This window comes from Capra hircus, chromosome 16 (genome assembly GCF_001704415.2).
Source record: "Capra hircus breed San Clemente chromosome 16, ASM170441v1, whole genome shotgun sequence".
In the NCBI taxonomy this organism is placed as follows: domain Eukaryota; kingdom Metazoa; phylum Chordata; class Mammalia; order Artiodactyla; family Bovidae; genus Capra; species Capra hircus.
In genome coordinates, this window is record NC_030823.1 from 75665077 (window position 1) to 75680976 (window position 15900).

At 46.7% G+C, this 15900-nt stretch overlaps 1 protein-coding gene across 4 annotated transcripts in view; it reads left to right on the forward strand.

Annotated features, from left to right (window-relative positions):
* Positions 1-15900, forward strand: part of NEK7 (NIMA related kinase 7) — a 137655-nt gene that overhangs the window by 25931 nt on the left and 95824 nt on the right. The window contains exon 1 of one of the 4 annotated variants that reach the window (XM_005691057.3): positions 15574-15859. The exons of the other annotated variants lie outside the window; for them this stretch is intronic. The gene's annotated coding sequence lies outside the window, so the exon portion shown is untranslated. Of the gene's footprint in view, positions 1-15573; positions 15860-15900 lie in introns of those variants that run through there. 4 annotated transcript variants of the gene reach the window in all.

Genomic DNA, 15900 nt, shown 5'->3' on the forward strand with positions numbered 1-15900 from the left:
CGGAACACACCCACACCCAGCAGACACGATGGTGGCTGTGCCAACAAGATTGTCCTTAGGTCCAGTGACGTCACGACACAGCGTCCTAAGCCAGAGGAGAGCGTTACTGGTGGTTCTGGGAAAGTCTAGTGACAGTGCCCTTTGGAAAGCTACTAGGAAAATCTGTATTAAAAACAGTGTCTTCACTCTGCTCTTTTCAAAACACAAGCAAGCTCGCCTGTGAAGAGGGAGGGCACGAGCGTGGCCGCCTGCCTCTCCTCTCTGGGGAGTGTCTTCTGCTCAGCATGTACTGTACCGTTCTGTATTTTTGCTTTTCTCAGAAAAGAAGCTTTTTTGCTTAGTGATTCTGTTTTTGACCTAATCCCTGTATCCCTGGTGGGTCAATGGTAAAGAATTCTCCTTACAATGCAGGAGACCTGGGCTTGATCCCTGGGTCGGAAAGACCCCCTGGAAGAGGGCATGGCAACCCACTCCAGTATTCCTGCCTGGAGAATCCCATGGACAGAGGAGCCTATGGGCTGCAGTCCATGGGGTTGCAAGGAGTGGGACATGACTGAGCACTGCGCTGGACTCATCTGTATTTGAACTTGGTTCTGTCATGAACGGGAATTGTGTCCTCAGCTGAGATCAGTGAGGTTTTCTGGTGGGTGTTTTGCTTTTAAGAAGTGTTTTCAGTGGCTGCCCCCTGTTAGGTGTGGGTCAGCCTCGTGAAACTACCTGAGATGTGAAACTTTCACTTTGTGCTCCTCTGGGAGGGAGGAAATGAGTTCTCCCAATTTAGAACTTCCCCCGGCAAAGCTTTCTTGATGGCTCTTTTAAAGTTTGTTCTGACTTGCAGAACTTAGAATCTCATTTCTTGAACTATAGTGCTCTGATATAAGAACAGTTGAAGTTTCAGAAATGTGGTGTCTCGGCACAGAAGGATGCAGCCTTCCCTGGCCATCCGTGAAGGGGATCCTCTCTGTGCGTGAGAACAGACCAAACACCCCATCTGGGGGCGGGGGTTGCTGCTGGGAGGAGTCCCGCCTGCCCTGTTTCTTCCTCTTCTCTGCCTCCCTCCCGAAGTGAACCCCCCTCCCCTGACCCTTGAGGCTTCAGTGGAAGGATTCCTGGACACCCCCACCCCCTTCCCCCAGACTGTTCCATGCCCCTTATCACTTGGCCTTTTTCACGGGTCACGCGGACCGTGCTTATTACTGGCCCTCATGGTGAGCTTTGCCGACCAGATTGCAGACACCCCGAGGGCGGCGGCCCTGTCACTTTTGTGCAGGCCAGATGCCCTGTGCCTAGAACGTGTCTGCTTATCACAGGCCCTGATAAATAGTGTCCGTGAGCTGACCAAGGAGATAGGAAAGCCATCAGAAACACTTAATCTGTGTCCATGAGCATCAGTGTTCATGAAATTGGGTGAAACACAAGTCAATCTGAGAATGAAGAAGAGAAAGTTGGTATGATAATGGTAATTGCCGAAAATCCTAAAAGTCACATTATGCCCGAAGATTAGATTTATAATCATGCTGACCAGCTTCCCATTGTGGATTTGAACGAACCTGAAAATAAATTCCCCAGGGCCTTCCTCCCAATCAGCTGCTTAGTTTTTATTTCTGTCCTGACTGTGCAGCTGTCCACGCATCAGCTGTGCTCACTGACAGCGCCGCCGTCTCCCCTGCAGCCCGCCGAGCGTCTGTAGCCCGTGTGATTCTGCCCGGCCTTACTGATCAGGTTCTCCTCAAAAGTTCACCGTGGTATCCGATTTCAGTGTTTCCTTTCTTGGAAAACATGGCTCTTCTCCTCCCTCCCAGGGTCTCATGGGTTTGGAAACTGTTTTTGTGATTGCTTACTGCCTGGCGTGGTGACCTTCTGATGGCTGCTGAGTTGTGGAAATAGGTTTGATGGTGGAGAGACAAGAGGACAGGCTCTCAAGGAGGGTTTTCCCTCTGTTTTTAAAGTGTTCTTGTTCTCAATCATGGCCAACCTGATTTAAACATTAAAAACAGTTATTCTGAACTTTTCTCACACTAATGAGAGTTCTGGACAGAGCACAGAATATGTATGTGAGCAACACACACTGAAAGTGAAAGTCGCTCAGTTGTATCCGACTCTTTGTGAACTCACGGACTACACAGTCCATGGAATTCTCCAGGCCAGAATACTGGACTGGGTAGCTGTTCCCTTCTCCACGGGATCTACCCAACCCAGGTCTCCCGCATTGCAGGCGGATTCTTTACCAGCTGAGCTACCAGGGAAGCCCAAGAAGACTGGAGCGGGTAGCCTATCCCTTCTCCAGCGGATCTTCCCAACCCAGGAATCGAACCAGAGTCTCCTGCATTGCAGGTGATTTTTTACCAACTGAGCTATCAGTAGGAGTTAATTTACATGTACATTTGCTTGTGTAATCTTAAGCTTTCTTGTTAGCTGTGAGGTGTCACCCAGGGAACTGGTTTCAGAAAGCTGCAAATTACTGAATTTGCTAAAGAAACAGATCTCTTTTTCACGTCATCTGCATGTGGCGGTGGTCCTTTGCATCGTATTAATATGATGGTTGCTTAAGGCTTACCTACAAATTGGTGCGGGAACAACAGCTGATGAAAGGGACCAGAGTGGGGAGAGAGGTAGTCTTGTTACTTGTTTCACTGGAAACAATGTTGGTATAAAAAGTTATGTATAAATATATAGAGCTGGGTTTTATTAAAAGAAAGGATTTGTTCAGCTTGATTGGTGATTGGTTGCTGGTTGTCTTCCAGGTAACCTGTCATTTCTATTTCAATTTCCTGAGGCCATACCGTTGGGTGCATGCAGAAATACTGAATGTGAAAATGAAAATCTGTAAATCATTTTCTCTGTTAAAACATGAACCCAGAATCTTGGCTCTCGAAGATACCTTATCTCAAAGGAGTTACATGGTGCAGAGAAGAGAGAACTTAGGCTGCGCTTCTTCAACGAGCCAGAAGATTTATGTCACCAGATCACCTTTCTAATGGTCGTTTTATTTAAACTTACGGTCAGTAAGTTTAGAACAGTAAACTGACTCATGGAAATTATTTTTACCTGTGAAAGGATGTATTTGAAATTATTTCCGTAGCTATTGAAATACTTACTTAGTTTTGAATATCTTACTTAGTTTTCAGTTTAGTAATGAACTCAGCTATAAAGGAGTCTTGGTTGTGTGTTTGATGAAATAGAACACTAAATTCATCGAAGTAGGTATTCTGATTTGTTGAACTTCCTCTTGCCTTTACAGTTTCCTTTAAAGGTTTGAAATGCCAGGGTACTGTGTGAAGAACAGGTGGTTGTCGTTTTATCTTGTTTTTCAGTTCAGTTCAGTCGCTCAGTCGTGTCAGACTCTGCAGCCCCATGGACTGCAGCATGCCAGGCCTCCCTGTCCATCACCAACTCCCAGAGTTTATTCATACTCATGCCCATTGAGTCGGTGATGCCATCTAGCATCTCATCCTGTTGTCCCCTTCTCCTCCCACCTTCAGTCTTTCCCAGCATCAAGGGCTTTTTGCAGTGACTCAGTTCTTTGCATCAGATGGCCGAAGGATTGGAGTTTCAGCTTCAGCATCAGTCCTTCCAGTGAACATTCAGGACTGATTTCCTTTAGGATGGACTGATTGGATCTCCTTGCAGTCCAAGGGACTCTCAAGAGTCTTCTCCAATACCACAGTTCAAAAGCATTAATTCGTTGGCACTCAGATTTCTTTAGAGTCCAACTCTCACATCCATACATGACTACTGGAAAAACCATAGCCTTGACTAGACAGACCTGTGTTGGCAAAGTAATGTCTTTGCTTTTTAATATGCTGTCTAGGTTGGTTATAACTTTTCTTCCAAGGAGTAAGCGTCTTTTAATTTCATGCTGCAGTCACCATCTGCAGTGATTTTGCAGCCCCAAAAAATAAAGTCTGACACTGTTTCCACTGTTTCTCCATCTATTTCCCATTAAGTGATGGGACCGGATGCCATGATCTTTGTTTTCTGAATGTTGAGCTTTAAGCCAACTTTTTCACTCTCCTCTTTCACTTTCAAGAGGTTCTTTAGTTCTTCTTCACTTTGTGCCATAAGGGTGATGTCATCTGCATATCTGAGGTTACTGATATTTCTCCCGGCAATCTTGATTCCAGCTTGTGCTTTATCCAGCCCAGCATTTCTCATGATGTACTCTGCGTATAAGTTAAATAAGCAGGGTGACAATATACAGCCTTGTTGTACTCCTTTTCCTATTTGGAACCAGTCTGTTGTTCCATGTCCAGTTCTAACTGTTGCTTCCTGACCTGCATACAGGTTTCTCAAGAGGCAGGTCAGGTGGTCTGGTATTCCTATCTCTTTTAGAATTTTCCACAGTTTATTGTGATCCACACAGTCATAGGCTTTGGCATAGTCAATAAAGCAGAAATAGATGTTTTTCTGGAACTCTCTTGCTTTTTTGATGATCCAGCGGATGTTGGCAATTTGATCTCTGGTTCCTCTGCCTTTTCTAAAACCAGCTTGAACATCTGGAAGTTCATGGTTCATGTATTGCTGAAGCCTGGCTTGGAGAATTTTGAGCATTACTTTACTAGTGTGTGGAATGAGTGCAATTGTGCTGTAGTTTGAGCATTCTTTGGCATTGCTTTTCTTTGATATTGGAATGAAAGCTGACCTTTTCCAGTCCTATGGCCACTGCTGAGTTTTCCAAATTTGCTCACATATTGAGTACAGCAGTTTCATAGTATCATCTTTCAGGATTTGAAACAGCTCCACTGGAATTCCGTCACCTCCACTAGCTTTGTTCATAGTGATGCTTCCTAAGGCCCACTTGACTTCACATTCCAGGATGTCTGGCTCTAGGTTAGTGATCACACCATCATGGTTATTTGGGTCATTAAGATCTTTTTTGTACAGTTCTTCTGTGTATTCTTGCCACCTCTTCTTAATATCTTCTGCTTCTGTTAGGTCCAGACCATTTCTGTCCTTTATTGAGCTCATCTTTGCATGAAATGTTCCCTTGGTATCTCTAATTTTCTTGAAGAGATCTCTAGTCTTTCCCATTCTGTTGTTTTCCTCTATTTCTTTGCATTGATCACTGAAGAAGGCTCTCTTATCTTTCCTTGCTATTCTTTGGAACTCTGCATTCACATGGGTATATCTTTACTATTCTCCTCTGCTTTTTTCTTCTTTTCACAGCTATTTGTAAGGCCGCCTCAGACAGCTATTTTGCTTTTTGCCTTTCTTTTTCTTGGGGATGGTCTTGATCCCTGTCTCCTGTACAGTGTCACGTGCCTCCATCCATAGTCATCAGGCTCTCTCTCTATCAGATCTAGTCCCTTAAATCTGTTTCTCACTTCCACTGTGTAATTGTAATGGATTTGATTTAGGTCATACCTGAATGGTGGTGTGGTTTTCCCTACTTTCTTCAATTTAAGTCTTAATTTGGCAATAAGGAGTTCATGATCTGAGCCACAGTCAGCTCCCAGTCTTGTTTTTGCTGATTTATAGAGCTTCTCCATCTTTGGCTGCAAAGAATATAATCAGTCTGATTGATAGATATATCGATCTGATATCTGATATAATTAATCGCCACCGCAGCACTGCACAGCTGCCGCTCTGTCTTACTTTTATTGTTGTTATTTAGTGGCTGTCTTGCAGGCTGGAAAGGAGTCAATACTGAGACTCGAAAGTTAAGCGGCAGAGTGACCGCCTGGACTCTGCAGTCCATGGAAAGTGATCAGGTTGGCCTGAGCTGCGCCAAGGGTGCTGAAGGTGGGCGGGGAGACTCAGAGATGGAGCCAGCGCTGAGGAGGCACCAGCCCAGCAGCCTCCGTCCTCCTGCCGGGGTCCTGACCTGGAGCAGAGTAGGGGCCTGGATGGCCCCTGGATGGCTCACTTCGAGTTGGGTCAGAGCTCCCGAACCCAGGGCTGTCATTGGAAACAGACATTTGAGAATCTTGCTGCCTTTGGTTAATGATAACGTAATTGATTGTTGATTGTATAAACCAGTGTCTTATTCTTTGATTAGTTATGTTGAGTGCACAATTGAGGGGAAAAGACACTTGCATATTTGCAGTGAGATGGACTGAGCGTCCCTCTGAACCCAGAGTGAGCAGGCCCAGGACACCGCCGGCTAGAGCGTCGCAGGGTCAGCTGACGTTCGGTTGGACTTTCCATTGTTAATCCTGCTTTTGGTTTTTATAACCTCTGGTTAAACATTCTTTCCAGGGAACAATTTGTATACAGATCTTCGTGTGGGAACACATATCCTATGACCCACTTACAGTCCTCTTTAAACAGTCAGATGAACGTTAAGGGCTTTTAAGATGAAGTCAGATTTTATGTTTTAAGATATTTCAAAATATTTATTCTCTAGGGACCAGCCACTGAAATTTATTTTATTCATTCCTGGAGGGGCTCCGCTCAGAATAGCTACTAAGCGCTGATGATACACTTTTAAAAAATAGAAAATGTAAGGACTCAGTTAAACGGCTTTGAATGTGTCTTAAGAAGTTGTTAGAATGAATAAAGAATTTGTATCATTTAAAATTTAAAGTTTAGATTCCACTGATTTAAGAAAAAGAAGGGGTGAGTGTCATCGTTTTGTGTTTACTTAAATTACTTGATCCATATGGCCGTCACAGTACAGACAGACGTGTTAATTTGTTAAGAGCACAGTGCTGTATTAGTCCGTGTTCTCCAGAGAAACCGAACCAAGAGGATATGTATATAAACACGCACTCCAGTTATACCTTTCTCTGTACATGTGGTTACCTTAATATGTAGCCTGCCACGTATCTAGCTCTGTACCCACTCACACACACATACAGATGCACACGTGTAGAGAGAGCTGTCGTGAGGAATCGGCTCGTGTGGTCACGGAGGCTTGGGTGCCCCAGGTCTGCCATCTGCAAGCTGGAGACCCAGAGGAGCTGGCGGTGGTGGTGTTGTATCCGAGGCCGGAGGCTCCTGAACCAGCAGCATGGGTGCGGGCGAGTCTGCAGGCCTGAGGACCCCTCGTGCGGCGGGGCAGTCCCTGCCGGGCCAGGGCTCAGGCTCTGCAGCTCTGGGATGCCCTCCTATCCCCACCTGTCTGTCCTCCGCGGGCCTGGAAGGGTGGGCGATGCTCCCCCGCACTGGGGTCCGGCGTGCGTGTGGGCGGACAGGTGGCTTAACTGCGCGCTCAGACTCCAGCCTCCGCAAGAAACTCTCTCCCGGATGCTCAGAAATCATGTCCAACCGAAGACCCAGGCAGCTGTGACCCAGTCAACCCGACACATAAAATGCACCATTCCCAGCACCACCAATAATTCTTTCCTACGCGCTATTTCCGAAAGTGCTTGTCCCCTGCTTAACTCGGATGAATCCAGAAGACAGTGTTCTGATGAGAATATTACCGTAGCACCAAGTTCTTCTGGAGATGCATACAAGATACCCAGCAACGCCCTCGCGCACCCCCAGTGCTGAGGATTGCCGTCCAAATCCACCGTGCAACCCTGGAGTGGAGGCAGGTTCCGGGCGGTCTCTGGAGGTTTCTGTCCGCTGCGGCAGACGTGGCAGACTCACAAGACCCGTCCGAATTTCAGCATGCTTCAGTCTTCCTACGTCCACTCACTGAAACTTTCTCAAAAGGCGAGCAAGCCCACTTGAACTGTCAGAGATGAGGAGTTTTTATGCCATTAGTTTTCTTTAAGGCTTTTTGAATGACTTAGGCTTTAATAAAACCTGTGTTTATTGAGTATGCTGTTTTCTGGAATGCTAGAATTAAACTAATAATTTTTCTAAATGAATAATTATCACTATAATTATACTTTTAGAGATTCAGCATTTTTTTTTTTCTGAAAGTGTTTTGTTTTCTTTCTTCCTATCATTTATTAGAAGATTGGCCCAAGAAGAGAAGAATGGTTTCTTTTTTTAAATTTTGTTTTCTTTCCAGCAAGTGGGAGTTGTCAGAATATTGACTTTTCTAAATCAGTAGAAAGTTTTTGCTGTGTTTTCTATTAGGTAAACAGTAAAGGGATAGTCATGAATTTTTTTTTTTTTTAAACAATATTTACTTGGTTGCACTGGCTCAATTTGGGCAGATAGGATCTTCGCTCTTCAGTGTGGCGTGCGGAATCTTTAGTTGTGGCCTGTGAAGTCTTAGTTGTGGCATACGGGATCTTGTTTCCCAGCCAGGGGTCAAACCTGGGCCCCTCAGTTGGGAGTGGGAAGTCTTAGCCACTGGATCACTGGGGAGGTCCCAGTCATAAATTTTATGTAGTATTTTGTTTTGGGCTTCCCTGGTAGCTCAGATGGGAAAGAATCTGCCTGCAATGCAGGAGACTCGGGTTCAATCCCTGGGTCGGGAAGATCTCCTGGAGGAGGGCATGGCTACCCACTCCAGTATTCTTGCCTGGAGAATCCCATGGACAGAGGAGCCTGGGGGCTGCAGTCCGTAGGGTCACAGAGAGTCGGACACGACTGAGCAACTAACATGCACGCATACAGTGCTTTTTAGGCTTAGAGGGGTGTGGTGCCTTTGATATTATTTTATTTGGTGTATCCCTTAGTATCTTTTATATTTTTAACGTGTTTAGAAACAAGTCGTAACGGACATCAAGTTTAACAGAGATTACTTCTGTTTTAACTCAGTGGATTCAGTTCAGTTGCTCAGTCGTGACCGACTCTTTGCAACCCCATGAATCGCAGCACGCCAGGCCTCCCTGTCCATCACTATCTCCCGGAGTTCACTCAGACTCACAGCCATCGAGTCCGTGATGCCATCCAGCCATCTCGTCCTCGGTCGTCCCCTTCTCCTCCTGCCCCCAATCCCTCCCAGCATCAGTCTTTTCCAGTGAGTCAACTCTTCGCATGAGGTGGCCAAAGTACTGGAGCTTCAGCTTTAGCATCATTCCTTCCAAAGAAATCCCAGGGCTGATCTCCTTCAGAATGGACTGGTTGGATCTCCTTGCAGTCCAAGGGACTCTCAAGAGTCTTCTCCAACACTACACTTCAAAAGCATCAATTCTTCAGCGCTCAGCCTTCTTCACAGTCCAACTCTCACATCCATACATGACCACTGGAAAAACCATAGCCTTGACTAGATGGACGTTAGTCGGCAAAGTAATGTCTCTTTTTTTGAATATGCTATCTAGGTTGGTCATAACTTTTCTTCCAAGGAGTAAGCGTCTTTTAATTTCATGGCTGCAGTCACCATCTGCAGTGATTTTGGAGCCCCCCAAAATAAAGTCTGACACTGTTTCCATTGTTTCCACATCTATTTCCCATGAAGTGATGGGACCAGATGCCGTGATCTTAGTTTTCTGAATGTTAAACTCATTAAATGTTGAGTTGTTGTGATTCCTAGTTTTTACGTTGTAACTCTTGTGGTCTGTGATGTACAGACTATGGTTTATTGTATGTTATTTTATTAATCTGTGGGGTTTTAGTGGAAGAGGGTTGTATCTCCATTGTGGTAGGGGGGGAGTAGCAGAAGTGAGTCCTACCAGAATTAACCCTGTGGGGCAGCCACACAACAGTTCAGTCTGCGGTGGTGGTGCTTACTTGTACCTGACTCTTAGTGACCCCGTGGACCCTGCCCAGCTCCTCTGTCAATGGGATTCTCCAGGCAAGAACACTGGAGGGGATTGCCATTTCCTTCTCCAGGGGGTCCTCCCGACCCAGGGATCGAACCCGGGTCTCCTGCATTGGCAGGTGGTTCTTTATCACTGAGCCGCCAGGGAAGGTCGGTTTTAACTTTAGTATGAATGTAATAGGTCTGTATCCTGTTTTATCTCATTGGTTGACTTTATTCCTTTGATAAACCCAGAGTATGTAGTGGAGTACTTAGTGGAGTGGGCAGGCTCCAAGGTTACCGGAGAGGGTTTCAGATTAAAAGCGCCAATGCAGTATTTCCCAGGTACTGGATGTTCACTGAGCCAAAGTGTGACAGATATGTGCTTTAGCTCAGGGATGGGCAGACTATGGCCTGTGGCCAAATGTGGCCCCAGCTGGTTGTCCTGAATGAGGTTACACGAGAACACTGCCCCCTATTGCTTGGCGGATGGTCCATGGTGGCTTTGCTATCAGGGTTCAGTGACTGATACCAGCTTGTGAGCCTGGACATGTTTGCTTTCTGGCCCTTCGCTGAACAAGGGTGCCAGTCCCTGCTTTAGATCATCAGACTTAAGTGACTGAATTCCTTCACAGAATCCTTCACTAACATGCTATGAAATTGGCTGCCACTGAAAAAAAAAAGCCTCTGTCTTTCTTGTTCAGTTCAGTTCAGTCACTCAGTCATGCCCGACTCTTTGCGACCCCATGCACTGCAGCACGCTAGGCCTCCCTGTCCATCACCAACTCCAGGAGTTAACTCAGACTCATGTCCATGGCGTCAGTGATGCCATCCAGCCATCTTGTCCTCTGTTGTTCCCTTCTCCTGCCTTCGGTTTTTGGGCACAGCTTTTTTATGCTTCTGTCTCTCCTGTGTCTGAATCTCACCCTGTTGATACTCTGCTGGGAGAGGGCAAGTGGCCCTGGCAGGCACGGTGTCTCCTCGGGGCTGTGTGAGCCTTGAGGAAGTAGCAGGACTGGGCGGTGCACCTACCCTCCTGGGCCGCAGACAGGGAGCGTGGGAAGGTCAGCCTGAAGCTTCGTTTCAGAGTGCAGCAGAGACGAGACTGGTGTGCGGCCCTGCCGGTTGGGAGTCATCAGCCTGGGAGAGCCCTTTGTTCAGCAGGGCTTTTAATAACCCTCGTGGCAGTGCAGAGAACAGCGTGGTTTAGCTTCAGCCCCGAGCTGAAATGTCACGTCTGAGGACACCTGGTTACAATCATCCGTCTCAGGCCTCCGGGCTGCTGACTCTCCCTGGCTGAATGTGGAAAGTCAGAGGTGCTTGCGCCAGGCCTCCTTCCAGACCAGAAATAGCTCAGGCGTGGCCTCAGCAGTGCTGCAGTCCGCGTTGGCTGCCCCAGCACACACAGGAGCCGGGTGTTCACACGTATCAGTTTTCCTGCTCAGGTTCTGGTGTCCTCGGGAGCACGAACCAACGCGGCCTCCACCTCTGTTCACTCGGAGGGCTGCCTGGGCACCCCGGGAGCCTGGCGTTCCCCTGCCAGTCTCAGGGAAGGTGCCGAAATCTGTGTGGAGGCTCCATGCTCAGGAAGGTGTGATCTTGGGCTGGACGCCGATGATGGTCGCACCTCTGGAGCGTGGTGTGCACTCCTCGCCCCCCACCTTCCCTGGCACCTGCTCACCAGGGGTCTCACTGGAATAGCCTCCCAGGCAGTCTCCGCTGGGAATGTCTTGCTGGGATGGTTCCACCAGGCTGGTCTGGCCGGGAGTCTTGGGGGCCTGGGTGGTGGAGGGGAGCAGTATTCTCCCCAGTCTCCCTCCTAGCTAATGTCACTCTCTCGTCAGGAGGGAAGAGGGTGAAGGAAAAAAACAGAAACAAAAATTTGTTGCAAAAAAATCTTGTGGCTGCTTCTGGTTTTGAGCTGGACTCGGCACATTTGGACCGCAAGTGCTTTTAGAATAAAATAATATGAAGTTTGCATGCATTCACACTGCGTTTATAATCATTTCTCTCCCCGCCATTGATTTCCAAAGTCCATTTAGGCTCTCAGAGATGGTAATCCTTGTGTGAAATTGAAGAGGAGAGTGAAAAAGTTGGCTTAAAGCTCAACATTCAGAAAACTAAGATCATGGCATCTGGTCCCATCACTTCATGGGAAATAGATGGGGAAACAGTGGAAACAGTGTCAGACTTTATTTTGGAGGGCTTCAAAATCACTGCAGATGGTGACTGCAGCCATGAAATTAAAAGACACTTACTCCTTGGAAGAAAAGTTATGACCTACCTAGATAGCATATTCAAAAGCAGAGACATTACTTTGCCGACTAACGTCCATCTAGTCAAGGCTATGGTTTTTCCTGTGGTCATGTATGGATGTGAGAGTTGGACTGTGAAGAAGGCTGAGCGCCAAAGAATTGATGCTTTTGAAGTGTGGTGTTGGAGAAGACTCTTGAGAGTCCCTTGGACTGCAAGGAGATCCAACCAGTCCATTCTGAAGGAGATCAACCCTGGGATTTCTTTGGAAGGAATGATGCTAAAGCTGAAGCTCCAGTACTTTGGCCACCTCATGCGAAGAGATGACTCATTGGAGAAGACTCTGATGCTGGGAGGGATTGGGGGCAGGAGGAGAAGGGGCCGACCGAGGATGAGATGGCTGGATGGCATCACGGACTCGATGGCTTTGAGTTTGAGTGAACTCCGGGAGTCGGTGATGGACAGAGGGGCCTGGCGTGCTGCGATTCATGGGGTCGCAAAGAGTTGGACATGACTGAGCGACTGAACTGAACTGAACTGAACTGAAATAGATGGTGCGGTGTGCACCCGCATCCACGCTGGAGCACCTGCGGGTCAGCTTATTGCGGTTCATGTTCGTCTGGGTCCGCGCCTCATGAGCCTGGTTTCTGGAGCCATGATCCTGGGGTGTCAGTTGCTCTCATGGTTATTTTGGGGGGCACATGTGTTGCGTGATACAAAGAGAGTGAAAACTTGGCATCTTCTAACAGAAACAGTTGACTGGGAGTGAAGGTCTCCCCAACGTGACCCAAGTCCAGCTCCTCCTGCGCTGGAGGAGGTTGGAGAAGCCACACAGGACACCCCAGCACTCGGGGACCTTGCTGCCCGAGGGCAGCAGGAGTGTGTGCTGTGCTTCCGTCTCCACCGAGAATGGGGTTCCTGTTCGCTTGGCCACTCTTGCTGCGCCTCTGAGCCCGAGAGCCCTGTCCGGGGAGTGGGGACCACAGTGAGGGCTGCTGAGGACTGCGGCCCCCATTCCCGGAACACTTCCCCATCAGGACAGGCCTGCAGCTGAAAGGATGGGAGGGCCGCCCGCGCCCCACCCCTGGGTCCGGGAAAAGCAGCATTGGTGCAGCCTAGACCAGGCCTCGCTGCCTCGCTGGCCTCCCTTCTTCCCGCGCCTTCCTCCTCCTTGCTCTTGCCTCTCTCCTGATTTCCTTCCCCGAGCCTTTCTTAGAGGTCCTCTCCAGGAACGCAGCGGTGGGTGCACCCTGGCGACCCATCCAGGGCTCAAGAGAGGAGCGCACGTCTTAGCCCTGACCGGTCGCTGGGCTGAACCCACAGAAAGGAAGATGCGTGATGGCTCTTAGGCTCAACAGCTTAGACATACTTACTTGTTGTTTTAAAAATCAAACTCAGATTTTCATTTGTAAGTATGGTCTGACATGACTCTTCCAAACATTGTAATTTAGGGAATTAGATCCTAATACATGGTTTTGAAACCAATGGATGATCCGTTTAGATCTGTTTTAAATAGGGAGGGGGAAGACATTCAGAAGAGACTTCTGTGTGTGCTGAGAGGTGTTTATGTTCCTTCTAATTTTACTTAAAAAAGGCAAACATACAATAATAACATGTTAATAACAGAAATCCACCTGAGAGAGTCTGGAGCTCCTACTGGGGTTACTCCACCCTGCCCCGTCCACCACCCCCACCTCCCACTCCTCCCCAGATCACTGGTCAGTGTCCTGGAATAACCACACCACCCCCCACCCCCCTTTTCTTTCTGTTTGGGTCCAGTTAAGACTCACACAGAGGAGCGTGAGCCGCCTGTCTGCCGTGTCTGACGCAGCCCGGTTGGTGGGCCCGGCCTGCAGGGCAGGTTTGGTGGCCAGAGAGCTGGTCACCCCAGCTGCAGTGATGCCCCGGACACCAGGGCAAAGTGGGACATAGCCTGTTAGGTTCTAACACCGTGTAGTTCACAAACCAAGTCGTGCACCGTCCTCCTCTGTGTACCTTTTGTGTATATTGTTCAGCGGAGAGATACAGGTCCCACTCCAGACTGATCAGCTGGAATCAGGGGCTGGGAATCAGGGCGGTGGGCCAGACAGCTGAACAGCAGCAACAGCACAGACCTGGTAGCCAGCTACGGCTGAGAACTGATTCACAGGCTGCATTCAGGACTGGTTCTGTTCAGAACGGGCTGTTAGAAAGTAAGTCTCATTTAGGTTTAAGCAACTCTTTGCTGCATCAATGCATATTTAAGAAGTGAAGGAAATGTGTTTACTCGCAACCTACACTGCACATTGTCTGACTTCGTCTTATGTATCCTTGAGCACCGTCTTGGGTTTGAATTAATCCAGCCTCTACTGAATGGTGGTGTGTGGAGCCTGTTGCTTATTAGATTTGCTGAACTAGGGAAAAAGTAGCAAGTAAAAAGATGACTTACTGGAGTATTTCTTTTTCTTTAGAGACATTACTTTTTTTTTTTTTTTTTAATGTTAGCGGTATGAAACAGCAAAGATCCTAGGAAGAAGAAACTTAATTTTTTTCAGGTTTGATATATTTATTCAGAGGGTGAGTCAACTGGAATGAAGCGTTTTTTAGCATTATGAAATCCAGTGTCAGAAAACCTTTTTCCTTGCAGTTCTATTACAGTTTTATAATCCTGAAGAGTTTCTTTCATCTGGAGGTTCTCATACACTCAGGTGTTTTGCGTGATCTCCGATGTGATCAGCAGTAAAGACTGTGGTGCAGTGGTAGCTGTGATCATAAACCTCTGACATCATATTTTATAATGGATTTAGGAGAGAGGAGGAGGAAGGGAAGGGCGTAAAAATTTGAGGACTGACTTAGTTAGGGATGTGTGTTATCTTATTTTACAAAGACACAATATTGGACTTGCTGAAAACAAACCAGGAAATTATCCTAGATAATATATTTGAAGACGTTTACTTTTTGGCATTTTTGAATTCTAATAGCATGCTCTACTGTCTTTTGCAGTTGAAGGTTAAAAATGTAACTTTAGTATCAGAATTAAATAATAAGGTAGAATCAAAGTATTCCGTCACAGACAGCTTGTTTTCACTTAAATTCATTGGGAAGTGACTTCTAGTAAACCCAGCAACACTGATTTCAGTAACTCAGTGGCTGTGAGAAGTGATTAGTTGGCTGACGTGTGCTCATTACGTTTTTGGTTCTTTGGTCCCTTGATTAATCTCAGGATTCTGTTTCATGTGCTACAGAGTTTGTATATAAAATGCTTCTGTCTCACACATGGATGTATATTAGGGACGAAGATAAGATCAAACCAGCAGGTGTCACAAGAACCATAATGAAAACGTTGGCCCTGATTATCTCAACCTTTGTTTTGTTACTTTTCAGTGATTCTTTACCAAAAAACAACGTTAAAATGATTTTTCAGTGGACGCTTCTCTGCCTTCTCGTGTCGAACCCTTCTTTTCAGATGTTTTCGGGAGCATGTTTGAAGTGTAGCAGTGGCCCTAAAAAGATTTAGTTCAGAGAAGGACGTATTGACCGAGTGTACTGAACTTTTCTTCTTTTCACTTTCTTGAAAAAAAGTTCACCGTAAATTACTCCGTATCCAGAAAGTTTATATTTTACTACTTAAACATATCCCTGGCTGGCTGTGTTCTACTTTTTTCCATATTTCACTCCTATTGACTAGTCAGCAAGCGTATGCATTTTATAGGAGTAGGAATAGGAATTTATAAACAAACTGTCCTCATACTGGGCTCAATGTTCAGTGTGAAAATACAGCACTTACATTCTTTCACACCCTATTATCTATTTTATTTTAGGCCAGTTCTGAGTCAGTGAATAATCACGGGGCAGTAATGTCTGCCTTTCCAGAAAAGCGAAAGGTTCAACACATTTCTCAGTTTGCCATAATTTTAATTAGAAATTCTCTCTCTTATTTCCTTGTTTCCCACATGATGACTTGACAGAAATACAAATCCTGTAGGCAAATACGATACCCTGTCTTTTACGATGATCTCCCTAGAGTAAACAAAGAATGAATGAGGAAGGAGCCACTCACTGAGACCGCAGGGAGCTGTGCGGAACGCAGACTGGTAGCAGGTACTGTTCGTTTTCTTACTTCTCAGCATACCAGATAAAGA